We start from the raw sequence: 17,417 nt of genomic DNA on the forward strand, positions 1-17,417 counted from the left end.
GAAATTAGCCCCCTATTATTTAGGAATTTCCTCCAAAATGATAGCGTAATTCCCAAGGTTGATCATCTGACTACATGCAACACTTGTATGCTCAAGACTAGTCTACAAATGATGTTACACTACCTTGGAATATCCACCACAGTTGGGGTAATTGAATTCTCTGCATGAAATATCTATTTTTGGCTAATTGACCAGTTAACTGGATGATCACTGAGTTTGACTAAAGTCCCACTGCACCACTGACCTTTCACTAGTTCCTGCAATATTTAGAACTAGTTTAATTGAAAACAACTTGAAATATCTGACCTTGATTGCTACAAATTAGAAATCACAAATTATTAACTAAACTCCAACTCCTCCAACTTGAATTTACTGAGTAAATTGGATGACACAAGCCATGTCACACAAGTTAACTGCATCCAAGTTGTCTGATGATTTGGAAATTCAAATTTTCTCAATTTAATCAAGGAAAAATAAAATTGAGAATTTCTTGTTGTGTTTTCCAACACTCTCTCTCAGAAAGAAAGGGATTATCAACCATCCCTATCCTATACTTATGGACCTCAAACTTCTCTCTTGACAATGCTCTTGTCATGACGTCAGCATATTGTTCATTTGTCAGAATGTAGTGCAACAACATTATCCGCCTCTACACAAAGTCCCGTAAATGGTGATACTAGATATCTATATGCTTGGATCGAATGTGAAATGCAATATTATTAGATAGCTTGATGAAACTCTGATTATCGTAGTAGATCACAGTTGGATGCATCATCTAACCAAACAGTCCCACAATTATCTTTCTCATCCATATCGCCTCACATGTTGTTTGACTTACAGCCATGTATTTTTCTTCTGTTGAGTTGAGTGCCACAGATATTTTCTTCCTGTTGTACCAGGAGACAACTGTAGACCCAACACTGAAAATTCCACTTGATGTACTCTTTCGGTCTGATGGAATCCTCACCCAATATGTATCTGTGAAGCCACACTGCTTCACTCCCTCTGTTTTTCTTTACAATATACCAAATTGGGTAGTGCCTCTGAGGTACTGTAAAACATGCTTAGCTGTCTTCCGAAATAATTTGGTTGGCCTAACCATAGCTTGCCTCAGCTAGTTTATTGCATATCACATATTTGGTCATGTGTTCACAAGGTAGATCAGTGAATCCACTAGTTGCCAATAAATGGTAGCATCCACTTCCTCACTTGAAGTGGCATCCTCCTTCCTCCAGTTGGCCACTAGAGGTGTCTCCATGGGTTTGAAACTCTCCACGCAGAACTTTTGTAGTATATCATTTTCATATTTTCCTTGAGAGAAACAATTCCCCGTTGCATTACAATAGTTCCAAATAGAGTAAGTAGTGCATGAGACCCATGTCATTCATTTCAAATTCCCTTACAATGTCTTCTTTGCAAGATATGATCATATGTTCATCACCAGTTAAAGTCAAATCATCAACATATAAGACAATAATAAGCAATTTACCTTCTACCAAGATGTGATAGAGGTTTGCATCTGCTCCAATTTTGTTGAAGCCCAAACTAGTGAGATAGTTATCAATCCTGGTGTACCAAGCACAGATCACTTGTTTGAGACTGTTCAATGCTTGCTTAAGTTTACACATATGAGACTCTCGATCAAATGTCTCAAAACCTTCTAGTTGCTCGATGTACACCTCCTCCTCAATAACTGCATTGAGGAATTTTGTTTTTACATCCATCCCATGGATCTTCCATCCCATTTGTTTAGCCAGAGAAAGAATTGATTTAATTGATGAGTGCCTTGCTATAGGAGAAAAGGTATCCTCATAGTCAATTCCATCAACTTGAGAGTACCCGTTGGCCACAAATCTAGCCTTATACTTCTCCATGATTCCATCTGCTACCTACTTCACCTTGAAGATCCATCTCAAACCCACAACATATTTATCTTATGGTCTTGGGACCACTTCCCAAATACTCTTCTTTACAATGGATTCATATTCCTCCACCATTGCATCCACCCATATAGGTTTTTATACTAATTCCTCGAAAGCGAATGGCTATGTTGGATTAAGGGGGCCTAAAAAATGTTCAGAGTTAATTGCACCAACCAAAAAAACCCTATTTATTGCCCTTTCAGAAAAAAGTTGCATAGTTCAGGTTGTAGTCTCACTTGAAGTAGTATTGGGGGATGCGAGAACCAGGTTTCTGCATGCAGAGACCATGTCATAAGAAATATAAAGCCCTTGTAGCTCAGATCTTCCTCCGCGCAGATCTATGTCTCCCTATGGTTCGCTACTACAACTCTATGAAAACAGCCCTCAGACCTTCACGACAGTCTGTAATTAGACTTTACAGACCTAAAAGAAGAAGATTGTCCACTTTCGCATAGTAAATACTAACCCTAGATATTCCTTGTGCAGATCTACCTGCTTTGCACAATTATCATAACAGATGTAACCATTACCTTTGCAAAAATAGATTATTACTTATTTCATGCATATATATTGAGTTTTTAACACATTCGCGCAACAATTACACTTTATTCCACAGAAAAAAGATCAATAAGCAATAACGCATAAACTTAAACAGAAATAAGAATAAGACATAAATGTGAGATATTCATTCCAAAATCAGGCTTTATTATATTCAATGTTTAGATTACAGACTTTTCCACCCTGCGCACCTAGTTGTAGGGGCTTACACACTCAGTTGTGGACTTGCGAAGATCTTCGAGCACTCAGCTACAGGAGCCTTCCCCTTTTGCCTAAGTATAAGAAACATAACTTTCCTACCTTAGCACTTTCCCAAAACAATAATCTTCTACCCTAGTTACCATATCTAGACTCGATATGAATCAAATATTTATAGCCTTTCTATTACAATACCATGGCCCGTGGCCTATGTTTGAGTCTAAAAAATGACCTATCACTTACCCATATAAGGTGTAAAATCCCCTTTGACTCCTACTTAGTTGTGCGCTCTGCTTCCACACTTCGCGGAGACTTTATATTCTTTACAAAATTCTATTCAAAAATTAGTTAAACTAATCAAAATTGAGCCTAGGGAGCCTATCCCAATAGGCCCCTAACATAAATATGGTGACTCACCCTCGACTCACTCTATTAGCGCCTTGATCTTGTTGTGGAGGTCACTAAAGTCGACATGCAATGTTGCTACGTTAGCAAAACCCTGTATCACAGCCTGTTGCACTTCTTCCACTAGCTTTTTTGTCATCGGGCCTTCTACTACCAAGCGCATCATTCTTTGTGTTTGTTGAAGTGTCTTTAAATTTTCTTGGACTAACAAAGTAAGCTGACTGGCTTTCTCTCTCCATGGATATATTCTGGCCTTAAGAAGGGCCTCTTTCCATTGTAGCTCTTAAATTTGTGATTGCAGATATTTACTTTCCTGCAATCGAGCAAGGCGTTGGATTGGCGCCAAAGTGCATGCAGTTGCTCTTGGAATTATGATGTATGTGTTGTACATGATGGCAACCCACTTGTAGCAGAACAACTCACTTGTATATGGTAACTAGATGAATCTATAGAAGAGATATCAGATGTTACAAAATTCTGACTTTGTGTGGTTATTTCCATCAAGTCCAAAGGGGGAGATTGTTGGCATTATGATGTATGTGTTGTACTTGATGGCAACCCACTTGTAGCATAACAACTCACTTGTATATGGTAACTAGATGAATCTATAGAAGAGATATCAGATGTGATAGAATGCATGATAGTAGTGTTTACAGATGTGATGAAATGCAAGGTAGCTTCAAGGAAGCAGTTCAGAAGGCAACTCACACAAATGAAAGATCATAGTATAACAGGGAAACAACAAAGAATTACAGATCAGTCTTCACAGAATGAAGAAAGAAAGGTATACACAGGTTCACCATTGACCAAGATGCATATACACGTAGGTTAACTGTTTACAAGTTGCGTATACGTACACATGCACTTTCACAGAAGGAAAAGCACGTATACCTTGGAAAACTAAATTTTTGGTCCGAAGTATTTGGTCCACGGTATTTTGATCCATGGTATTGGTCCAAGGTATCTGGTCCGAGGTATTGACCCTAGGTATTTGGTCTAAGGTATTGGTCCTAAGTGGCTTTGGTCCATGGTATTGAGAAAGGCCTAAAACTATATAAGGAGGAGAGGATCATTAGGCCAAGTAGACAAGCATTGAATATTTGATAAAGTGTGCGATGCAGTATGCAGGCTATGGGTTTATGATGTTGTTATAGACATTTTTGGGCACTGCAACACCAAGCATGAAATGTCCATAAACCAAGGGCTCCTAAGTCTCTAAAAGTGTTGTTCTAACCCCTAAAGGAACAAGGTCAACTGATTACAGCTTCTCCCAGAAGTTCTCCATGAAAAACTACTCAAAACTGGTCAAAACAGGATCATTTCAGCTACTCCATAAGTAAAGTGCATTGCATCTCACCTAAGTACACTCTGTGGGTGCGTTATATTTCAAAAATCCCTTCTATGGGGTGCGATGGGTGAGAAGTGACAAATGGCAGTGTCAATCCGCGAGGTGGAGAGGCATGGAATCTTCCAGAAACTTCTCCTGTGACACTTGCCTCTCTGAATTTGACCAAGGATGAGTAAGAGATCATCAATCTCCAAGTGGAAGCAAGAACTATCAGAGGGAAGACACTAATCAAATCACAAGCTAACTCATCTCCCTTATAGATATCTATATATGGATCCCTCATCCCAGAGATCCAGGGGCTGGAATTTTGCATCTTGTAAGGAGTTGTTGTTGGTTTCTTGAGACAACATCATAGTGTTGGGTGATCGAAGCTTTGTATGAGGTGAAGAAGGGCTTACTTGCTGAGGGGATGATGTTGGGTCAGAACAACTGGTTGTGACTCCCTTGGCTCTTTCTTGATTATCAATAAAAGCTATTCAAGTTTTCCTCCATACTCTTGTGTCATTTATGTTTTATGCATTTGTATGGTCAATTTACATCTGATCCTAGATTGTTTATGATTATAGATCCATGTTCTTGTATAGTGTTATGTTACTGTGATCCTACAGGTACTCTATGAAGTTGGGCGTACAAGGGAGCAAGTAGCGAAAGACTATCAAGAGAGAGAGGAATCGAACTAGGAGATAAGCGCAAGACAGAGGTTGGTCTTCTTTGTTCTTCTCTCACCTATATTTCATAAAGGAAAAACGAAAGTAGCTTTACTTTGTTTGTTTCTAAGGTAGCTACCACACCTTAGTGGGATAAGCAGTTCTATGTAGACACTTTTCCCTGTAACAAAATGGCGACTCCGCTGGGGAGCGACTAGGTTGTTTGTTTATCTTCTTTGTTGTTTATTTTATAAACTTACAGACGGAGCCTAAAGTCGAGCCAGGTAGCTTTCGAAATGCATTTTCTATGCAAATGCAAAGTAGATAAATGTCGCTTCAGTCAATCTCCGGGATTTGTTTATGAATTAAACAACTGATTCACAAACTCTCTAATTGCCCTCGTGGTAGCTCTTGGAACCTCCTTAGATCTACCCCTGATTGTTGGTTTACTGATTACCATTTGCTCGGCCAAAACCCCTGAACTGAACTACAAACTGTGACCCGGAACCCAAGAAAAGTCTCGTCTCTAGCCCAGCGCAGGCTCTGTTCTGTGAATCTGAAATTTAGCGCACTTCCCGAGTGTAGTAGGTGCACTGCATTTCAAGTTCCCTGTGTTACAGGTGCGTTGATCAGACTAGGCATTGTTCCTCAGTTTTGGTTTCTGTGTTCATTCTTTTCAGTTCAATTCATGAGTTTTGCTGTTTGTAATCAGTATATCTCTGTTTGAAACCCCTTTCCTTGCTGATATTCCGCCTCCATTGTGCCAAAGAACTGTAAATGTTTTTGTGTATTTGTTGAGTCATTTTCAGTTCTCCTTTGCAAAAAGTAACGTAATTGTACTGTCGTCCCTTGATTTGAAAGTGTCGCAAGTGTCGTTTTCAGTCATAGGAAAGAGTTTGGTTGTTATTGATAGTCGATTACCATGTTACTATTGTATTTGGTCTGAATTTTTAGTTTTTCTAGTGTCGAAAGCAAGTATTCATTTCCAAATCGTAAAGTGTTGTGATTGTCTCCATTTTTTATTTTGAAAAGAAACTTGTTAGTAATTGTCGCTTGAAAAATAATTCAGATTTGCGCATTAGCTTTCTTTTTACCATTCACATACTAAGAAAGCTGAAAACAAATACATGCATGTGCATTTGCATTTAGACTGTTTGATTGGTTTGATTTAGGACAGTGCATTTAGTGTGTGCTCTTTTCTCTTTGTGAAAGAATACTGTCTCTCTTTCCTTAGTAGCTAGGATTTTCATTGCACAAAGAAGATAAAAGACTGTTTATCATCTTAGATTACATTTTAGGAATTGTACATCTACATCTCACGGTGAACTTGAAAGGCAAATTTCTTAAGCAAGATCAACTATAAAATAAATTTAATGAATCTAACAATGCTTTGGATCCTAACTCACAACATCTAGAAGTCTAGGCTAGAGACGTATTCCGGCGTCGTAAAGCCTGGTAACTGTTGTTCTCACTGATGGTTGGGTGATTCCTCCACTTTGAGACGATAAGTGCCAGTGCGGACTTGTGCTCACACGTATCGTCGAGTATATTTTGGGAGACCACAATAGGCTTAATCCTTTATCCATAGGAAGCCGTGTCTGCCGCCCTATCGATCACAATGCACTGAACACAACATTCGGGAAGATTGACTGTCATACCGTAAAAAGTATTCTGCAGTTTTGCGATTGGTTTGGTAATCCCTCTACCTAGATTTCCAGAGCAGTCCCTTTCGTTCCTTTTCAGACTCCTTAACGGAAAAGGTCCATCTGAGCACTTGTCACTTCAGGCTCATTAAAAATCGAAAGCGACTAGAGTCATCTTTTGTTTTTTCTCGACTCTTTAAAACTGAAAAAACAAGTTGTGTCAAAGCGTCTAAAATTCATCTAATTCGGAAACATACTTCCCCTTGATTTTTAGTTGATCGAGTAATCCACAATCGTGGAAGAAAGTCAATTGAAACCCCGTCGTTCGCGGAGGCTTACGAGTCAACCGTCTTTGTCTCTGGAATCGAAGCTATTACGGACAAAGCGGACTCGTTTAACTAGTTCCAAATCTCCTGGTAAAGTTAGAACAAGTGTTCCAACAACATCAGAGACTCCGGTTACTCCAAACATTTTTGGTATCCCTGCCTTTATAGAAGAAGTTCAGTAGCCACCGAAGGACAGTAGTACTGATCCTAGTCTGAAGGTAAACACTTGTATCACTGAACCAGTTCCATCTACAACCGGTTCGGAGAGTGTTGTTCCCCAAACATTTTTCATTGCAGATTCTATACCTTCTTCAGCACTAGAAATATTCTATGGACCTGACGGTCTACCCCTTCCACCTGGTCTGATTGCTATATAAGAGATTATGGAAGATCCTCCATCTAGTACTCCATCGCAATTTGGAGTCGGGATCACTCTGTATCCTTCTTAATCAGAAATTAGTCTACCACTAGCGGAAGCTCCTGTGGAATCGCTAGGTAATCTTTTGCATAGACTAGAAATGTCTAAACAACCGTCAACATCTACGACTGTGTCATCTGACACAGCGACGATAGAACTTCCTGCTATCACTCCAACAATGTTCGCTAGTATACCATCTGTCCCAACTAGCTCTCAATCGCTAGAAGGAGCCCACTCAGGGGCTGTTTCGACGGTATGGTCTGTTCTTGTTTGTTCATTCGGAATAATATCCGGAAACTCTTATGTTGAGTCTCAACAAATTGATCCATTTGGAGGTCAATTTGGGTAGTCCGGCCCTCAAGGGAAAACCATTTCCTTAAGTACCAGATTACCGTCGTATGGGGGGCAGTATACCCTTTCATTTTCCCCTCCGGGAGGACAGCCATACGGGAGTTCACAACAAAATTCGGGTTATGCTGGAATTATGTCAAGCGGTTGGGTACCGATACTACCTCAACAACCAAAAGTTGTATACTCGATGCAACAATGTTTACCTATGTCAAGTATACCAACTACACCAGCTATTGTGACGGTGTCGCAAGTTCAAGCGCTACCTATTGTATGCCAACCTCAGGTTTCTCAGGTTGTAATGCAATAGCCTCTTGACCCTGCAACTCAACCACAATCGCCGATTGGTGGAATGACATAGGTTCAAACGGGTACAATCACTCCTCACCTTGGTCAAACAGTTAGTATCGGGCAACAGCACATGGCGTCACAACCGTGGCTAGTGCAATACCAACAACCGCAGTTCCAAAAAGTATACCAAGGTTCTGAGCAACAAATATTTGCAAATAGTGGGCAACCGTATATTCAAAACGGTCAAAATCAACCATTCTACAATGGTCATGCCCACCAACCTTACCAAAGTTACTAGCATCAAATGCATTATTCTGGTATGCAAAGACCAACTGCTCAGGCAATCCCATCTTATCCTGGGTATGCTTCACCTAACCTGAATCAACAGTTACCCTTCGTGGAGACTTTAGAGTTACCTGATTTAAATCAGTTAACAAACGATCCAATGGCTTACGTCCCTTGGTGGCCAGCAATTTCGCATGAACTTCCATCAGATATTCCTAAATTTAATGGAAATCTGGGTGAAGCTCCGTCGAATCATGTGATGACCTTTCATCTGTGGTGTTCATCAAACACCCTAAACGATGATTCGATTAGGCTTCACCTTTTTCAGAGGACGTTAACTGGTCCGACAAAAAAATGGTATATCGAATTGCCCAGAGCTTCATTTGACAACTTCAGTACCCTAGCCACAACCTTTTTAACCCATTTTCAGTTACCGATAAGGTACGAAATGGGAATGAAACTTCTTACCAATTTCAAACAAACAACGGCCACTCACATATCTGATCATATACATGAGTGGCGACGTCATCGTAGAATGGTAAAAATGTATGTTCCTGATCAGCTTTTAGCTGAATGGTTTATTAAGTCATTATTTCCTTCCATCACGGAAGATGTGGCGAAAGGGGGAGTCGTCACTGAAGAGCAGGTTATCACTCATGCACAATATTTGGACTTGATTTACACTCAGTCTGGCACGCTCTATGATAAAATACCTGATGCTCCTAGACCGGAATTCTCAGTCCCTCCTCCTCCTAAATTAAACAATGACTCTCATGCCGGTGATGGTGTGATTGGCGCAACAGACACGAAATCGACAAAGGCTACATCTAAAAAGGCCCGTGAGATTTCCAGTCAAAATGCAAAAGAGGAACTTCTTGCCTCAGAAGTAAATGCCGTATCGACAGATAAAGGCAAAGAAACCAAGCAACCAGGGGGCAAGAAGAAATGCAAAGGGAAGAAGAAGAAACACGAAGAATCATCACCTGAAAAATCTTCTACAAACCCTTCTGGAAATAGGAAACCAAATCATCCATGCTTTATATGCGATGAGGATCATTGGACATCAAATTGTCCGTATAAAGCTGAGCTTAAAAAATTCTTCAAGAATACAGAGACCTCAGCAGTATTAAATGATTCGTTTCCGAATCCAGGAACAAATCTGGTTGACAGTGAAAATGCTTCCTCGTCTCAAGTGCTGATGTTGTCAGTTTCCAAACAACAAAATGATGCTTTGATATCGACAAGGAACAAAGATTACAAGAATCCACAGCTGTCGAACAACAAGGATAAAGATCAACCGAGTAGTTCGACAACAACTTCGACAGAAGTTGCGCCACCCATCATTCCTAAGTTGACAATAAAACCGCCAAAGGGAGTAGTACACAAGTCGACGTTTAATCCTCATGCTAGAGCAGCACATCATTATAATATAGTGGAAGATTTGGCCCAATCGCCATCCGCTATGTCGACTCTTGAGGTACTACAAAATTGCCCATCCCAAAAGCAAGCTTTATTATCAGCCATCGGTGGGATAGACCCAAAGGATTCCAATCTTGTATCCATTGATCATAAAGGATACGATCCTCAGTTACTAGCTCAACTAGATTTCCTCGTTCAAGTGAAAGTCCTCAACAAAACTGTTCATCGAATGATTATTGATGAGGGGGAATCTACATGTATTATGTCGATGAGTTGCTAGAAAACTTTAGGATCTCCAACCTTGTCGCGATATTCGACGACATTAAAAACATTTGATGGATGAACATATACCCCATATGGTATTCTAAGTAACTTGAAGGTGGAACTAGGAGGGAAAACAATAGAAATAGATGTTGAAGTAATCGACAGGAATCTCGATTACAACATCCTACTGGGAAGACCATGGATATATGCAATGGCTGCTGTTGTGTCGACCTATTTTAGGAAGATTTCATTTCCCTTTCAAGGAGGGATTACAATCATCGATCAACAAAACTTTCCCCCCCAATGGTTCTCAAGTTACGGGAAGCATTCCAATGATCCATGGAAGCCCCCATTCGCTTCAAAATATCGGAGTAGGCCTACTAAAAGACCCTATATTAATGGGAACTTTTGCCCTTCCACCTCCAATCAATTTGGCGGAAGTAGCGTCGGTAGGAACCTGCAATATGATATCTTCAATTAAAAAGATCTCAGGAAACGATATCAACATGGATCATGCACAGGTATTGCCTCCAAGCCCAATAGAAATATTGTAGCAATCAATGTTCCTAGCATGGGAGGCAAACCCAAATCAATGCTCATCAAGCATTTGGATAGATAGGTCTAAGGAATATGGCACCCCTTCAGATCCTTGGTCGCAAGTGCATGTCACCGACGAAGGAATTATTCAGTTAATGATAATTGAAGGGGCACCATGGGAAGATTACCACCATCGTTCCCTTCTTCCGGATTGTGAAGAAAATACTCCTGATGACCTTTGTCATCCTTCAGTTTTTGATTTTCTATCAAATACTGTAAACACGGTGGATTCCGAGCGAAACTTGTCCAACATTGAAGAGACTATCGCCATAAATATCTCAACCAAAACAGATGTTGTAGAGAATATTTATGTTGGCAAATGTTGTTCTCCTTCAGAACTGGAAATATATAACGCTCTTTTTCGCGAATTCAGAGATGTATTTGCTTGGTCATATAATGAAATGCCAGGCATTGACTCCAGTATCGTTGAACATGAAATCAAGATGTATCCAGATGTCAAACCAGTACGACAACGGCTATGGCAGGTGCACCCCAAGAAAGCTGCTGCCATCAAGGCAGAAGTTGAAAAACTTCTCCATGTTGGTTTCATTTACCCGGTTCCTCTAACCGATTGGGTATCGAATATTGTCCCTGTTATGAAAAAACAAGGAACAATTAGAGTGTGCGTCGATTATAGGGATGTAAATCAAGCTTGTCCAAAATAAAACTACCCTACACCCTTCATCGACCAGATAATTGATGAATGCACCGAATGTGAAATCTTTTCATTTATGGATGGATTCTCCGGGTATAATCAAATAAATATCCACCCACAGGACCAGTCAAAGACTGCATTTATTTGTCCGTGGGGTACATTCGAATATCGAAAATTACCCTTTGGTTTAAAGAACGCAGGGGCAACATTTCAGAGGGCAATGAATTATGCCTTCCATGACATCAAAAACATCGTTCAACCATACCTCGATGACCTTCCAGCTCATTCGCGAAAGCGGACTGAGCATCTGCTGCATTTAAGAGCGATATTTCTACGTTGCCGACATTATAAGATACGACTCAATCCACACAAATGTATATTTTGTGTCAGTTCTGGTCGTTTACTTGGCTTTGCAGTCTCAAAAGACGGGATTCGTCTCGACCCATGTAAGGTTCAGGCAATCATAAATTTGCCTCCACCTTCGAATTTGCTTCAGATTCAAAAACTCCAAGGGAAAGAAAACTTTTTGAGGAGGTTCATTCCAAATTACGCCGAACTTGCTAAAGGTTATACGCGTCTTTTGAAAAAGGAAGTACGCTTTGGTTAGGATCAGGTTGCGCAAGCTTCCTTTGATGCTTTAAAAGAATTCCTAATGAAAGCATCATTAATGTACACTCCTGATTATCAAAAAGACTTTAACCCGTATCTAGCTGCAACGGATACAACCATCGCAATGGTTTTAGTTCAAGAAGACAATGGAATTGAACATCCTATATATTATTTAAGTAAGAACTTAAATGATACAGAAATCAAATATTCTTATGTTGAAAAGCTAGTGCTCGCAGCTGTTCAAGCGATACAGAGATTTCAACACTATGTCCTCTTTCGAAAAACTACCATTCTGTCAGATTGCAACCCCATGACTTATATATTGTCGCGACAGTTGCTGGGGGGCAAATATTCAAAATGGATAGCAATTCTACAAGAGTTTGATCTGGAATTTGTAAAATCCAAGTCAAAGAAAGCTCTGGTTTTCGCAGAATTATTATGCGATCTCCCATCGTCGTCCAACGATGAAACATCCTAAGAAACGATCGTGGACAAAAATTTGTTTCTGATATCTTCAAGCAATCTATGGTATGGGGATATAATCATTTATCTCCAAACCCAAAAATATAGGCCAAATACCTCTCGCTCCGAACAAAAACATATTCGATACCAAGCAAAAGACTACCATGATCGTCATGGTGTCGATACAGTTCTGAGAAGGTGCCTCACCCATGAGGAGGCTGAAAAAGTCCTAAATGATTGTCATTCAAGCGCGTGTGGGGGGCATCAATCCGGTTATGCTACAACACAAAAAATTTGACGAGCAGGATACTTCTAGCCAACAATATTCAAAGATTGCATAACCACAGTCAGAAGTTGCCATGCTTGTCAAATTTTCGATAGCAAAACCAGAAGACCACACACACCTCTGCAGCCAATAGTTGTTGTTGGGCCATTCACCAAATGGGCATCGATTTCATGACATGTAACCCCACCTCGACTGGGGGGCATGGGTATATCATAGTCGCAGTTGACTATTTTACCAAATGGGCCGAGGCGATGCCTACATTAGATAATACTAGTGAAACAACTGCTCTCTTCTTTTTCAATCATGTAGTCGCCAGATTCGGCGTCCCATAGGCTATAGTCACAGATCATGGATCGCATTTTCACAATCACATGATGGTCGAATTAGCTGCCAAATTAGGGTTGTCTCACGACAGCTCTACTCCATATTACCCACAAGCCAATGGAAAAGTTGAAGCAATCAACAAAGTCCTGAAGCGCATGCTGCAAAGGATGATTGGAGTTCACAAAAGAAGTTGGCACCTAATCCTGTACTCAGCCTTGTGGGCTTACCGAACATCGGTAAGGAATGCAACCGGGTTTACACCTTTCCAACTGGTATATGGCCTGGAAGCAATCTTACCAATCCAGTGTGAAATCTCATCCCTCAAACTCGCAATTGACCTTCTCCCCAGGACTTCAGAAGAGGAGGCTCGTTTCTTGGAACTAATCCAATTGGATGAAACCTGTCATGATGCCACTTTGGCTAATGAATCCCATAAGAAACGAGTCAAGGCACAGTTTGACAAGAATGTCAAACCCTGTGTCTTCTCAGAAGGTGACTTGGTCTTGCTTTATGACCAAGAATTCGATAAATTGGGGGCAGGTAAATTCAAGTCTTTATGGATGGGTCCCTATGTTGTTAAGCAAGTGTTAGCAAAAGGAGCCTACGAGTTAATGGATTATGACGGGATTCCATTGGCACAACCTTGTAACGGGTTGTACCTCAAGCATTACTATGCGTGATTCAATATAGTAACCTATATGCTTTTGTTATGTTTTTTTTTTGCTAAAGTATTTGTTTTGGTCAAGTAATCCACTTTTTACATTTATTGCATATGTCAAACCTATTGGAGTCATGTGTTGGATATGCCGATGGAGCGAGTCGTAGTTCGCGGAACCTATCTTCCACGGCCTGGGCCATTTTTGATCCAAGCGACGAGTTAGTAAGTTTCATAGGGGTATGTATTGGTCGATCAATGAATAACATCGCTGAATATAGCGCGTTGATAGAACTCCTCTCTGATGCCATCACACATGGTATACGCCAACTGATTATCAGGCTAGACTCACAACTCGTCATACTACAACTCACTGGTATCTACTCTGTTCGAAATCCAGCTATTTATCGCATGTTCCTAACGGTTAAGATTTTGGAAAGGCAATTTGATTTTATTCAATATCAGCATATTTCCAGAACCTTAAACACATTAACTGACTCATTGGCAAATTATGTGTTATATAGACATTTGCAACATTTATAAAAAGAAGCATACCATCAATATTTGCATTTGGATCATGTAACTTAACCAAAATAAAACTTTGAAAATCAAAAATATATATATAACTATTTATGGTTTACACATAATGTTCTGTAACCAAGACAAAATTGGTCAAATGACCCAAAACTCAAAATGCTATGGGGCACCCTAGTCTAATGGTGCTCGTGATAGCAAGTCACAACCTGTGCGATCATGCGTAAGAGCCGAGTCCATCGTCTTGGTACACCAGTAGTATGCGCTACAACCTCAAGGGTAGCTTGTCAGTCCTCACATCTAGAATACCGAGAGTGAGGCCCTTGACCTGGTCCTGTAATGTTGTGAGAGTCTTGGCCACATTGAGGTCGCGAAGGATAGCCCTTCCAACAACCTCTCCTGCTGGGGCGGCAGCTGGCACTCTCAGGTGTATTACTGGCCGAACGGGACCGACATCTGCATGAACACATGAGTTTGATTAGTCTTGATAGAATAAAGCACAAGGAAATTATAAAAGAAAAACGATAAACAGGAATATGGTCAAAGAATTTACCAATGGCACCCCACTGTTTGCCAGCTAGCAGTACTAAATCTGGGTCACCCCGGAAGTCCATACCAGCATATGGATACTCAGAATAAACCATCTCCTGACAATCGAACCACCCAAAGAAGGTATCAGAAAAGGAAATCTGAGACTGACCAGCATGCCTAGACATATGGTCGACCCATCTCTGCATACGTGGTTCAGTCGGTGAAGGTAAATCGAGTGTAATATACTGCGGCTGCATCAGTGGTATCTTTTCCAAGGCAAAGGCGGTCAAGATGGAACCATACCCAAAGTTCTTCAACCTCCCACTCTTCACCTTGGTCAACTGTTCTTTCATCACAAGAATTACTGCGTCGCACCAGTTGAACACCTTCGGTTGGAGACATTCCAAGGCATACTGCATATAAGATCGGTTGGCTACATGAAGAGCCGCACCACCAGCCATCCTACCAAAAGTGAATAGAATATTCCTGAGGGTCCTGTCAGTGACATCACGGATGACTATCTTGCTGTCTTTACTCGGCTGAGATCCCTCTCTGCAATACCGGCAAACATAATCTCTCACAGATTCACCTCCTTGGGCTGAACCTGATAAAGAGATGGGGGCACCCCGCCTCGACAAGCCAGTCAAGAAATAGATGTCCACTACAATCAAGGGGATGGATTTGCCCCTAATCTGGAACACCTGACTGGTAGGATCCCAAGCATCGAGCAAATACTGCAGCAAGTTGATTTGTTGTCTCATGCTAGAAATGCGGAAAAACTTCAGCAAGCCACAGTTCCGCAGTGCGTTTACTGTAACTGGATCATGTAAAGCAAGCATGTCCTCTTCTTCATGCTCACATTCTCGCCATGTAATAGTCATCTTGCTCCAAAAATCTCTGAAAACAAACAAGAGAAGAGTTAGATCCTGATTTTGGTAAGAGACAGGCAAAATTTCCATCAAAAACTGTGCATAAACTTCCTTCCTTGCACCCATCGCACCTACAGTAGTGTTCTGGGTGCGTTGCATGTCAGTTAGCCAGTAGACAGGCTAAACACACCTTTCAATGCATAAGGGGTGCGCTGAAGCCAAGGCGAGTTTTTCAAACCCCAGAGGCTCAGAAAAACCAGGAATCAAGCTCAGAATGCAAAATGGAAAGCATGAAATGAAAGAGCTCAAGTTTAGCTCCTACCTGGTCCAGACGGTGCCAAGAATCGTCCACAGAATCTCCTAGAATTAGCTGATGAAAATCAAAGGGGGAAAAGCACCTCCAAAGCTCCAACAAACCAAAGTTCAAATGAAATGGTAAAATGAGAGGTAAAAGCACTTTTACATTACTTTTTACGTAGTTCGAGTAAAATATTAGTGTTCTAACTCATTTTTCAAACATATATTGTTCATTTCTAACTAGTTTGATGAAGCAATTGAAAATACAGTACAATCTTTGAAAGAACAAAGCTATTTATGGTAAAGTCAAGAAATGACCATTCAATTGAGCAGTTTTAGCACATAGTTCAAGCTCGTTAAAAAATAAACATAAGTCATGAGCAAATGTTTCTCCCCGCGTTTAAGCTCATTAAAAAATGAACTATTTCCCGGTAAATAACCATCATGAATGTAGTACTTCAGCCTTTAAAGCTTTGGTCATGTTCTCATCATCACCTCCACTCTGTATTGGCCGATCATTCACCTCCATTTGATTGTTTACCCCTTTTGAGGAACAACTGCGAAGAGTGATCCCACTAGCCATCCTTGTAACACTGTCATGATTGGAAAATTCCAAACCTTACCTGGAATTAGCTGCTACCCAATTTTATCACTCGTTCCTCAAAAGACGAGTCTCCTTTAAGCTCTTTTCAACTAACTCGTAAAATATGAAAAGATTTCTGAGCCATTGGCCTCTCCAGCTCGTTAAAGGGACCGAAAGTGCTATCCCTCCTTTAGATTTTAATCTTTTTGGACCTGAGGGATTATTACACAAAAAGATCGAGCGCTTGTTTTGTTCGACTCGTTAAAAGTATCAAAAATTCATCCCTTCTGTATTGTTTTATACTTTTTCGGACTTAAGGGATTAGATGACGAAAAAGGAATTTTGGAGTTTCTTTTACGTCCCTTTTCAGACTCTCTAAAATTGAAAAGGACCGAGTTATCTTTGTCGTTAAACTCGTTAAAACTTAATAGCGACAAACTTGTCCATAGCAGACAAGAACGAGTTTCACTATCGCTAGGCTCGTTAAAACATAGCGATGGGTTTGCCTGAAGGGAAAATTATAGAACAAGCATATGTTATCCTCCTCAAGCGTGACAAAAATAAAGAGGTACTGGTCAGCAATGACTGGGGAAAAATTGGGAAGAAAACTTGAAGAAAGTTTGTTGGTAGCAAGTCGCTCTTGAACATGACACTTTCACTCCGCATCCAAGTCGGGTTGGGTTGTTTCCTTCACCGGTCACATCACCATGGTCCCATCACACCATCCACATTTGGGGTTAATGCTACCAATCCATCACGTCAGTGTCGCGGATATGTTCAAGAGAAGTCATTCAGAGAATTCACCTGTGTCTCACCCGCTACAATACATTTACACTCCATTCTTTCATGACCGCCACCCTGAACCTTATGTCATCAGATCATTTTCACCTCCATTAAAATCATTTACTCCATTCCATGTCATTGATGTGGGATTCATTAAGGC

The sequence above is a fragment of the Pinus tabuliformis genome, chromosome 7, assembly GCF_031772625.1.
Source record: "Pinus tabuliformis cultivar Carrire ecotype Pingquan chromosome 7, CPIR1, whole genome shotgun sequence".
NCBI classification, from domain to species: Eukaryota; Viridiplantae; Streptophyta; class Pinopsida; order Pinales; family Pinaceae; genus Pinus; species Pinus tabuliformis.